This window comes from Macrotis lagotis, chromosome 3, assembly GCF_037893015.1.
Source record: "Macrotis lagotis isolate mMagLag1 chromosome 3, bilby.v1.9.chrom.fasta, whole genome shotgun sequence".
Classification (NCBI taxonomy): Eukaryota; Metazoa; Chordata; class Mammalia; order Peramelemorphia; family Peramelidae; genus Macrotis; species Macrotis lagotis.
The window spans coordinates 115,422,578-115,435,004 of NC_133660.1; positions in this window are offsets into that span (position 1 = coordinate 115,422,578).

The window sequence follows — 12,427 nt, forward strand, 5'->3', positions numbered from 1 at the left end:
TCATCTATTTTTTCAAGTTTGCTTTCTCACCTTGGTAAAATTCCATCATTAGGACATTTAATTGTCATAGGATCATTTCAGTTATCGCATAGATAACTTTGTTTGACTTTTACAGTTTTAATTAAAAAAAATAAGTATAGAAAACATTTTTTAAAATAAGATACAACTCTACTAATTAATTAGTGGTAACCAAAAAAGATCAAAAACTCATTAAGGGCCATAAACTAGTAATATGCTGTGTACTTTCAGGGTTTTTTTTATTTCTTAAATTGAAAATAAATAAAATTCATTTTATTTGTGTCAGTATGCTAAGAATTTTTTTTATAAATTATATGTATTGATATGTAAATATATTTCCTCCAGTTAAGGAAGAAGACAAAGAGGATATAGGAAGAGTTATAAACTACACATCATCATAATCAAGGTATACTGACAGTGGGATAGGTCAGATGTGGTTGGCCAGTATCTACAAAGGAGCTAGAGATCCATGTGCAGGGTAAGCAGTTGGGTAGAGTTAACAACAGTAGGTTCCATAGGAGGAAAAGTAGAAGGGATGCCTTCTTAACAATCAGATGTCAAAGAAGGTAATATTGCTATATGAACAGAGCTCATATAATCAGTGAGATTTGACAGTAAGCATTAAGTAGAGGTTTTTGAGTATGTCAGAGATTTAGAATCACTATCTTGTGACATGAAATAAATGGTGGTGAGATAAAATTCCAATCATTGGATAGTTTGGGATGGGAAAGGAAGTCACTTCAGCAGAGTCAGACTGTTAGTTCAGTCCAGAGAAGTTTTAATCCAACTTGTACAAGATTCATTCTCTGTACCCTTATATGTGTGTCTCTTGTTTTTACATATTCATTTGTGGGATTGAAAATAACCTTCTTGCCCTAGAAAGAACCATCCTTCTACTTGTTATGAATTCAATTGGGGGCTAATGAATTCTTTTCTGGTATATGACAATTATATCTTTGTTAGGATTTTATTTGTAATTTTTTCATCATTATTCTTTAGTGAAATTGACCTATAATTCTCTGTTCTGTCTCTTTCTGGTTTGGATATCAAAGCCAAGTTTGTTCTGTAAAAGAAATTTTTAATTTCTCTCTTTGAGAATAATTTTGTATGATAGGAATTGCACTTAAAATGTTTTACTAGAATTTATTTTGTAATTCCTCTAGTCCAGTTTTGCCTCCATCTCACTTAGGCAGTTCTTTTGATTTATTTAGCTTCACTTTTGAGATTGGATGGAGATCTTTGTTTCTTGTTTTCTTAGAATTTTTTAATTTTGTAGAAATCCTTCAGTTTTACTTGAAGTCTCAATTTTGCTTGTTTATGGTTGTGTATAGTCTTTTGTGATAATTTTTATTTTCTCTTTCATTAATTTGTGATGTTCATTTATTTTTGTGGTTTTGTTTTCCTCATTTTTTTAAAATTATTTTTTCAATTATTGAGCATATTTTACTCTCTACTTCTGCCTGCTCCCTGAAAATAAATAAATAACTGCAAAACTCCTATATTAAAAATTCACACTCAAACAAAACATTTTCTTATTGGTTACATCTAAAGATGAGTATCTTATTCTATATATTTAGTTCATTATCTCTCTCATTAGATTGGTTGCCACTATTGAATTTTCAAAATTTGCTGATATCTATTCATAACAACACCACTTTTGTTATACTTTGTCATATTCAGTACCACATTTTATTCTTCTGTTCTTCAGGTGTTGAACATTCCCTTAGTTTCCACCTTTTTTTTTAAATCATCACAAAAAAGATGTTACACATATTAATACACTTTTTCCTCTTTGATCTTGTTGGCTTTAGATCCAGTGATGTTATAACTGGATCATGGGGTACCTACTATTCAATAACTTTTTGTCTATAGTTTCAGATTGCTTTCAGAATGATTGTAACCCATTTGCCAACAGTGCATCAATGTTTCTTTTCTTCCATCATTTCTCATTTTTCTTTTTTTGTCAAATTTGCAACTCTATTAAGTATTTAAAATAGAAGCTCTGAATTGCTTTAGTTTGCATTTTTCTAATTATTTGTGATTTGGAGCATTTTTTTTCAAATGTCAACAGATCAGTTTACCTTGTCTTAAAGAAGGGCAGTGCCAAGGATTGTTCAAATTACTGAACACTTGCGCTCATTTTACATGCCAGCAAGGTTTATACTTAACATTCTGCATGCTAGGCTTCAGTAATATTTATCAAGATATACTGGAAGAGCAAGTTCATTTTTGAAGAGACTGAGGAATAAGAAACCAAATTGCCAATACATTTGTTGAATTATGAAGAAAGCAAGGGCTTCACTGACTGTATACACTAAAGCCATTGACTGTGTGGATCACAACAAAATGTAGTAAGAGTCCTTAAAGAGATGGGAGTACCAGATCATCTTACTTGTCTCCTGAGGAAACCTGTGTGTGGGCTAAGAAGCAACAATTAGAACAAAAGATGTAACAATTGATTTTCAGATTGGTAAAGGAATACAATTGGTTGTATAGTATGTCCTTATTTATTTATCTTTGTTTAACTACACAGCTACTCTGTTATCTTACTAAATCCCAAATTCCTTGAATTTAATTTTGTTATTTTCTCCCTTCTAGTTTTCCATTATTTTTGGTTCCTCAGGCTACATCACTGAACATATCCAAACATAAGTTGCATTTTACAATTTTAATCTCCTCAACATACATTTTTCTTTCTGTTCCCATAACATTCATCTTTTAGGCCTTTTTTTTACTTCTCATCTAGATTCTTATAATACTCTCAATTGACCTTAATTGATCTCGTGTTTACCTCTTCTCTATTCTCTGGTATATTCTTCAAAAAAAGCTGTCTCAGTTTTAAGTGCCAAAAGTACAAGTTTGACTGTGTCCCTCCCCTGTAAACTCCACTGGCTTCTTGCTGCCACTAGGGTCAAATCGAAATATCTCTCTTTGGCTTCTACAGCCCCCAAATATCATTCCAGTCTTATTAGACATTATTTCTCTTCCCGAACTCTCTCCAACCAATGGGTCCTTCTGTGATTCCTCACTCATGAAATGGCATTGCTTATCTTTACCTCAAGCCCAGAATGTACAACTACTTCAGTGAGGATACTTAGAATTCCTTGTTTTCTTTAAAAACATTGATTACTTGCCATCTTCTGTGAGGAGGGTAGTGGCCCATCCATGTATCTTCTGTTTGTTTTGTATATATGATTCATATTTATTTACATATATGTGCCTGGTGTCTCCTCCTCCAGGAGAATAGAATATTCCTGGAGGTCAGATACTGTGTCATTTTCATTCATTATTTTCAGTGCCTAACATAGTGCCTAGACAAAGTCATTACTTAATAAATACTTGTTGATTGGTTGATTGACAGAGTCAGCTAGCTGGTGGAGTGAACAGGGCATTGGACATGGAGTCAGGAAGACCTGAGTTCAAATTTGTCCTCAGACACTGATAAGCAGTGTGACTCTGGGCATGTCACTTAGCTTCTATTTACCTTCATTTTCTCATCTTCAAAGCTGTAATAATAACACCTATCTCCCAGGATTGTAGTAACAATAAAATGAAATGATTGTAAAGTGCTTTGGAAAATATAAAATCACTATAGAAATGCTATTATTAGAAGCAATGAAAAGTGCCTTCTAGCTTAAACCCATTCATCTAGTTCTTATAATATAGCTTACATGTCATTATTTGTCCCTGTTGATGTTATATCTTTCTCCTTTGAACTTTTCACCTTTCCCTTTAAGCCTATGACCTACAAAAATATAGAAACACCTCAAATGTTATTAATACTGAAGAGAAAGATGACTAAGAGAACACCAACTGCTGAACTTTGTTATTCCTTCCATCTCTAAGGGATCTTTGAGAATTGTATACACACCCACACACACAAATACACACATTAACTGCTTTCTCAGTGAGACTGTGGAGTAGAGAACATACTGACTTTTGCAAGCAGGATTCAATAGTGGACCACATCTTTTACCATGTTGCAATTGACTGCAACATGTAAATAAAACTCTTATAATTTGATTATGAAAAAACATTTTATCCTTTAGAGTAAAGTTTTGTCAGTCTTCCAACAAGAAATCTTTCTTTCATTCATAGATTAGAAACATTAGATGAACCTTGTTCATTTGAAAAAAGAGAATAGGACTCCACAGTAGAAGACAGAATATACATAGAGCTAGTCATTGGGAATAATGTTATATTAAAATATTGGAAAAGTGCTCATCTTTGGTTGTTTGGGGACAAAGAATGTATGAGAAAATTCTTTATGGAGGAGATATTCATCTTTGAAGGAAAAGAGATTTCAAGTAGGATAAACATGTAGATAATATGTTGTGTCCTCTGTACTGGGGAAAACTTGTTGTTATCAAAAGATTGGGGAACATCAGCAAATTGTACAGCTTGGTTGGAACTTTATATAAAGGAGTCTAGAGTACCAAGTTTTAAAAAAACAATAGGGTTGAAGTCCTTTAACACCAGAAGTTTTGAGTTTTTCTAATTGACAATGAAGACACAGTAGATTTCTGAGAATAAACTCTTGCCTTAGAAACTTCAGTTAATATTTATTAAATTCCTAGTGTTAGCATTAAAACTTGACTTGAAATGCCATAGAAAGTTATTATGTTAACCATACAGCCATTTCTTTTTCTTTGTTTTACTTTTATCTTTGCAAGACAGTGGGATTAAGTGACTTGCCCAAGGTCACACAGCTAAGTATTAAGGGTCTGTGACTGAATTTGAACTCTAGGTTCTCTTGATCAAGTCTTCCTGGTTCCAGGGCCACTTTGCTGTTCTTTCCTTTTTCTTTTTAATATCTTTTGATTTTTCCCCAATAATTTTAGGAATTGATGAAAGGAAGTTAGCTATTCATATGTCGAATTTTAGTTAACAGAATGCGTTGGTAGTAATTTCTTTCTTTTTTTATTTAAAAAAAAACTATTTAAAGCAATGGGGTTAAGTGACTTGCCCAAGGTCACACAGCTAGGCAATTATTAAGTGTCTGAGATTTGAACTCAGGTACTCCTGACTCTAGGGCCGTTGCTCAATCCACTGTGCCACCTAGCTGCCCCTTAGTTATTTATTTCTGAAATCAGATATTTGAGTTTATAAATATCACAAACTTCTGTTGCAAGGAAGAATGATGTCTTTTATACTACATGATACAAAATGAAAATTATTGATATAAAATGTAGTAGTAGTATCCTCATAATATGTCTTCTGCAACAATTTCACTTTTTGGAAAGGCTGATAAGAAATCATTCATTTACATTTAGGAGATCTAATGCTTTAGATTGAGAAATTTTTTTTTAAGAGCATGAAAGTTATTGGAAACTGTCTTTTATGGTGGTTCCAATGTCATACTTAAATCTTATTTGTCTTTTAACAGAGAAGATGCTTCATTGTATTGATTTAAGTGGAGATTAAAAATTAGGAATTAATGGGATAGGTTTTCCATTTAACTCCACATGATTTGCTTGGCCAAACCCAGTTTGCTGTCTTTTATATTTATAGGATTATTATTTTCATTTTGGATAGTGCATTGGTTGTAGTTTCCTACAGACTGAAGGTTAGCTATCTTTTTTTTTAAGCTAAAAATATTGATCACCAAATCCCAAAGAACCATTCAGTCTCTTGACCCTAAGGAATTGTGAACTCAAAAGTTAGGATAGGATATTTCACTTATTTTAAGCCTACTTAAATTTGCTTGATTTTTATTTTAATTGACTTAGTTTGAGAAAGTAATCTCTCCTTCTTCTCTCCTTCTCTATTCCACCCCTCCTTTTCTTTCATTATCACCCTAGATTGATATAATTCATCTTGGAGCTAATCCTGGTAATGGTGTGTTTAACTTGGTTTGGAGGACATTCTTTCTATTTCCATTTTGCCTTCTCATTCTAGGAGATCTAATAGGGTTTTTTAAAAATACTTTTTTGAATTACATGATATCAAGTGCTTTTTAAAAAATTTTCTTCCTTTGTTTTCAGGCCAGTTTGCTGTGAGATTCTTTAGTTTTTTCTTCTATTTCTTTAGTCTTTTTATTTTGATATTTTTATAACCTCATGAGGTCATTTGGTCCACTTAAATATTAAGGGAATCTGTTGCTTGGGTATTTTGTCCCTTTTGTGCCAACTTGTTAATTCCCTTTCCAATGTTTTCTTCTATGTCTCTCATTTCCTTTCCAATTTTTTCCTCTAGTGCTCACATTTCATCTATCCTAACTGTTTAAGCTTCCCTCCCCCAGTCCCCCTAAGCTTTGTTTTTCCTCTGAGGTTTTTCTTGTAGATGTTTTGGAGACATTCTCTTCTTCTGCATTTGTGTCTGGGTTTGGGGGCACCTGCCCACCCTGCCACCATAATAGTTCATTGTGATGAAATTCTTTTTTTTTTCCCCCCCACTCTTCCAGACTACTTCCTTATTTGAAGCTTGATATTAGGGTAGGATTCTGCAGTACTTCTGGAGGTTATTGTCTGGTTTGGTCCTGTTACTGGGTTTTGGTAGATCCAAAATTGCAGGGACAAACTTGGGACTTACCAACCATCAGTGCTACCAAAGAGGTCTGATTGAGGGCAAAGTCTACTAACCCTGGCTGGGAATTCCAAGTCTGAGACTTTCTCTTGCACAGGTGCACAGCTTCTCTAAGGACAATGGAGTGCTCCATATGGCAGTCCTCTCCTGACCTGTCTCCCATGCCTATAGAACTCTATGTCTCTTTCCCAATGCCAAGCTGGAATAGACAAAATATTGTCTATGACTTCTACAGATTTCGACATCAAGATTCTGTCTGATGCATTTTCTATATCTGTTAATAGAAGTTTGTGTTAAGAATAAGAAAGAAGGTTTTAAGCCTAAATTGAGTCAAATCGTAACTCTGACCTTGAGCAACTCATGTAATCCCTGTGAAGTTCCTCATCTTCTTTTTCTTTTTTGAAAATTTCATTTATTTTGAGTTTTACAAATTTATCCCTATTCTTGCTTCCCTACCCCCCACAGGAAGGCAGTTTGTTAGTCTTTACATTGTTTCCATGGTATGCTTTGATCTAAGTTGAATGTGATGAGAGAGAAATCATATCCTTAGGGAAGAAAAATAAAGCTTAAGAGATAGCAAAATTACATAATAAGACAACAGTTTTTTTTTTCTAAATTAAAGTTAATAAGTCTTTGGTCTTTGTTCAAACTCCACAACTCCCTCTCTGGATACAGATGGTATTCTCCATCACAGATAGCCCAGAATTTTCCCTGATGGTTGCACTGATGGAATGAGCAAATCCATGTTACTGTTAGGGTGCACAACTTTCTTTCTTCTGGTTCTTCTCATCCTGCTCAGTACCATTTCATGTAAATCCCTCCATGCTTCCCTGAATTCCCATCCCTCCTGGTTTGTTTGTTTGTTTGTTTGTTTCTTTCTTGGTTAATATGACTTTATTTGTACATTACTACAATATTCTTTTTTTTTTTTTTTTGGTCAAGGCAGTAGGGTCAAGTGGTTTGCCCAAGGCCACACAGCTAGGTAATTATTAAGCCTCTGAGGCCAGATTTGAACTCAGCTACTCCTGACTCCAGGGCCGGTGCTCTATCCACTGCGCCACCTAGCCGCCCCTAAAATATCTTTGATTGAGAATAAACATAATACCCCCTCCCCCACAAAAATATAGAACCTCATGAGAAATAAAGTAAAAGAAAGAGAAAAAAGTGTGTTTCAGTTCATTGTTCTGATAGTATCAGCTCTGTCTCGGGTAGATCACATTCTTTATCATAAGTCCATCACAGAAGTTACTTGCATAATTTTCCACAGTTGCTGTTGCTGATGGTAATTCCCTCCATCCATTCCTCCCCACACATTTTCTCTCTCTTTTGACTCTGTCCTTCTATCATGTGCTGTAGGGTAGCTGAGTGGCACAATAGACAGAACACTGGTCCTGGGGCCAAGAGGCCCAGAGACCCAGCAACCACCCGGCCCCATAGTCCTGGACAGGCCACCCAATCCCAGCACCTTGCAAAAAGTCAAAAAGAAAATGTGTTATATCTGATTATTCTCTCCTATAATCTACCCTCTCTTCTTTCACCCACATCTCCTCCCTTCCCCCTGTCCTCGTTCTCTCCTTTTAATCTAGATGTCTATACCCTGTTGAGTGTGTATGCTGTTTCCTCTCTGAGCCATTTCTGATGAGAGTAAAGGTTCTCCAATTCCCCCTCACCTTCCCCTTTCCATATAATTGCAAAAAAATCTTTTCTATGAAATATCTAGGTCTATTTCACCTCTCATTTCTCTTACTACCCATACATTTCCCTTTTTGCCATTGACTCCATTTTTACAATATATCTTCAAATTCAGCTATCTTCTGTGTTTCATCTATAAAAGCTCCTTCTATCTGCTCTATTAAATGTGAAAATTCATAAGAGTATTATCACTATCATTTTTCCCATGCAGGAATACATGCAGTTCATCATCATTAAGTCCCTCATAATTTATCCTTCTCCTCCACTCTCTATGCTTCTCCTGACTCCTGTACTTGAAGGTCAAACTTTCTGTTCAGCTCTGGTCATTTCAACAAGAACATTTGAAATTCCCCTATTTCCTTGAAAGTCCATCTTTTCCCCTGGAAGAGGATGTTCAGTTTTGCTGGATAGTTGATTCTCAGTTGCATTCCAAGCTCTTTTGTCTTCCAGAATATTATATTCCAAGCCCTATGAGCCCTTAATGTAGTTGCTGCTAAGTCCTGTGTGATCCTGACTGCAGCTCCATAATATTTGAATTGTGCCCTGGCTGCTTGTAATATTTTCTCTTTGACTTGGGAGTTATGGAACTTGACTATAATATTCCTGGGGATTGGGTTTTTTCTTTTGGATCTTTTCCCTGGGGAGATTCAGTGGTTTCTCTCAATTTCTATTATGCCCTCTGCTTCTAGGATATCAGGGCAATTTTGCTATAGAAATTCTTTAAAAATGAGGTCAAAGCTTTTTTCCTGATCATGAATTTCATGAATTTCAATAATTTTTAAATTATCTTTCCTGAATCTGTTTTCAGATGAGTTGTTTTTTTTTCAGTGAGACATTTCACATTTTTTCTAATCTTTCATTCTTTTGGTGTTGAAGTATTGTGTTTTGACTTCTTGTAAAGTCATTAGCTTCCTTTAGCGCTACATCTGAAGGATTTGTTTTCCTCAGAGAGCTTTCTTATCTCCTTTTCCATCTGGCCAATTCTGCTTTTTTTTTTTTAAGTTTTTTTGCAAGGCAATGGGGTTAAGTGGCTTGCCTAAGGCCACACAGCTAGGTAATCATTAAGTGTCTGAGGCCACATTTGAACTCAGGTACTCCTGACTCCAGGGCTGGTGCTCTATCCACTGCGCCACCTAGCTGCCTCTACCAATTCTGCTTTTTAAAGTATTCTCAATTACTTTTGGAACTGTTTTATCCATTTGACCTAAGCTGGTTTTTAACATGTTATTTTCTTCAGCATTTTTTTTTGTATCTCCTTAACTAAGCTGCTGGCTTTGTTTTCATGTTTTTCCTGCATCTCATTTCTTTTTCCAGTTTTTCTTCTATCTCCCTTATTTGATTTTCAAAATCTTTTTTGAGCTCTGTCATAACCTGAGCCCAACTTATATATTTCTTTCAGTCTTTAGATGCAGAAGTTTGTACTTCCTCATCTTCAGAATGAGTATTTTGATCCTCCTTGGGATCATAGACAAAGTTTTTGTCAATGGTTAGGTTTCTTCTCCCCCCCCCCCCCCCCCCCGTTTATTCATTTCCCCAGCCTGTGTCTGGTTTTGGGGTGCTTCCTGAGTTTGAGTTTTATTGAGTCATCCCTACAAGGACCTCAGTGTATGAGGCTCTGACTGCTCTCCTGGTCTGTGAATGATCACAAATGCACCCCCTACCACAGGGCTGAGGAGGGAGTGTCCCTGCTATATGGGGGGCCTAGACTGCAATAAGCAACCGAATGTGCTTTAGACCCCCAGAGACCTGTTCCAGGGACAGAGGAAAAAATTTGGAAGTCTCCCTACACTACCTTACCTTGGTGGACTGAGCATTCAGGGTGCAGCTGCCTAGAGTTTCCTGCTTGCCAGCTCTATGAGCCTGCTTCCATTTCCTGTCTTGGGGCACCCTGAGTACCACCAAGAGCCTGGGCATTGTGCTAGCTCTGGCAGAAGTCTCCCTGCTGATTTTCCAAGTTGTACTTTGTACTCCCTGGTGCAGGTCAGGAAACTGGTTCTGCTGCAAGGAGCCATGGCTCCCAGGTGCCTTGGGGCTGTTCCTGGGAGGCTGAAGTTCCTTTGCTCTGGTTGGTCTGCCCCTCTAAACCCATGGGACAGTTTTTCCATTTTTTTTCAGGTTACTTGGGCTGGAGAATTGCCTCACTGTATCTTTCTGTGAGTTTTGTCTCTTGAAAATTTAGTTAGCGTCAGAATTTTAAGATTTTTGAAATATTTTGGACCTAGGAGAGGATCTTCTCCTACAGCCATCTTGTATCTGCCCCCTCACACACACACTGAGGATCCTCATCTTTAAAATGTAAGATTTGGACAAGATGCTCTCTCAAATATCTTCAAGGTCTGAATATATAATCGTGTTATCTTTATCTTGAACTTGTCATCCCCATTTTTCTTCCATGCTCCCTCTTTATCCTGTATAGAACTTAATAACTAAAATTCTTTTCTGTTTGACCTTATATCATTTACCATAGCTGGATTGTTGACTGGTCATATATATAGGTGAGACTAAATTTAATAAGCCTTTTTTTATTAGACTTTATTCAATATGCCTGTAGATCCAAACATCTCATTTATTTTTTTTGTTTTTTGCTATGCATGCAGATCTTTTCATTCATAGTTTATATATAACATTCAAGAAATCCTTCTGGTCATCTGTCTTTATGTTCCTATGATCTTTTCTTAAATTCATTTTAAATTAATTTTTATTAAAGATATTATTTGAGTTTTACAATTTTTTCCCCCCAGTCTTGCTCCCCCCCCCCCCCCCCCCCCCGCCCTGCCACGGAAAGCACTCTGTCAGTCTTTACTTCGTTTCCATGTTGTACCTTGATCCAAATTGGGTGTGATGAGAGAGAAATCATATCCTTAAAGAAGAGAAGTCTAAGAGGTAACAAGATCAGACAATAAGATATCTGTTTTTTTCTAAATTAAAGTCCTTGCACTTTGTTCAAACTCCACAGCTGGATACAGATGGCACTCTCCTTTGCAGACAGCCCAAAATTGTTCCCAATTGTTGCACTGATGGAATGAGCAAGTCCTTCAAGGTTGATCATCACTCCCCTGTTGCTGTTAGGGTGTACAGTGTTTTTCTGGTTCTGCTCATCTCACTCAGCATCAGTTCATGCAAATCCCTCCAGGCTTCCATGAAATCCCATCCCTCCTGGTTTCTAATAGAACAATAGTGTTACGTGACATACATATACCACAGTTTGCTAAGCCATTCCCCAATTGTGTTCCTATGATCTTAAAACCTTTGAGTTAGTTCTGAACTCATCACCTTCAATACGTGTTCTGAATGTTCAGTCTGAAGTGAATTTTGGAGTAATTTCAGTCTATTTTCTTTATTTTCATTGTGACCGCCTTTGTCCAGTTATATTACAAAGATATAATCTCATACTAGATTTCTGTAAGAGTTGTCTAGCTAGTGTTGTTGCTCCTTTGAGTCTTCCACAATGTTGTCAGAAAATTCTTAGGTATTGTTTCATTTTGACTTTTGTTGCCAGTAACTTCTTCTGACTTAGTTCTTTTGATAGGCTCAGTTAGTAAAACCTCCTTATCACCCAACTTTTGGAAGTCATTCTGTTTCACCCCTCATTTCATTGTTCAATCAGTTGCTGAGTTTTGCACATTTCTCATCTCTAAGTCTTTAATGTGGCTGTTTTCCTTGCCTGGAAGACAGTTGGTCCCTCTCTTCTTCTGACTCTTGGAATTCCATATATTCTTTCAAAACTCATTTCATGGGTCAACATATGCGTTAAACTTTTCCTGGTCCACTCAGCTGCTAGTCTCTTCCACTCTGAGGTTATTTCCCTTCTGTTTTTATATGTTCTACATATATGTGCATGTATATATAACATGTATGAATGTGCATGTGTATACATAATATATATATATATGAATAATGCATATTGTGACTTTCTCTTTTTTTAAAATTTCCAGTGTTTACCGTTGTACTTGTTTCATTGTATGTCCTTTATAAATAGGTGTGAATTAATTGGCTTTACTCTACCACATCTCTGGTTTCTGTTTTCTCTCTTCCCAGAGACCTGTAAAGTCTTTTCATTGCCTCTTCCTTGTGCTATTGTAATAACTTCAGAATTGCTATCCCCAGAATTGACTGTGTCATCTCCTTATTCAAGAACTTCAGGTGACTCCCATTGCCTTTTGGAAAACCTAAAAACTTTCTTGCTTGTCTT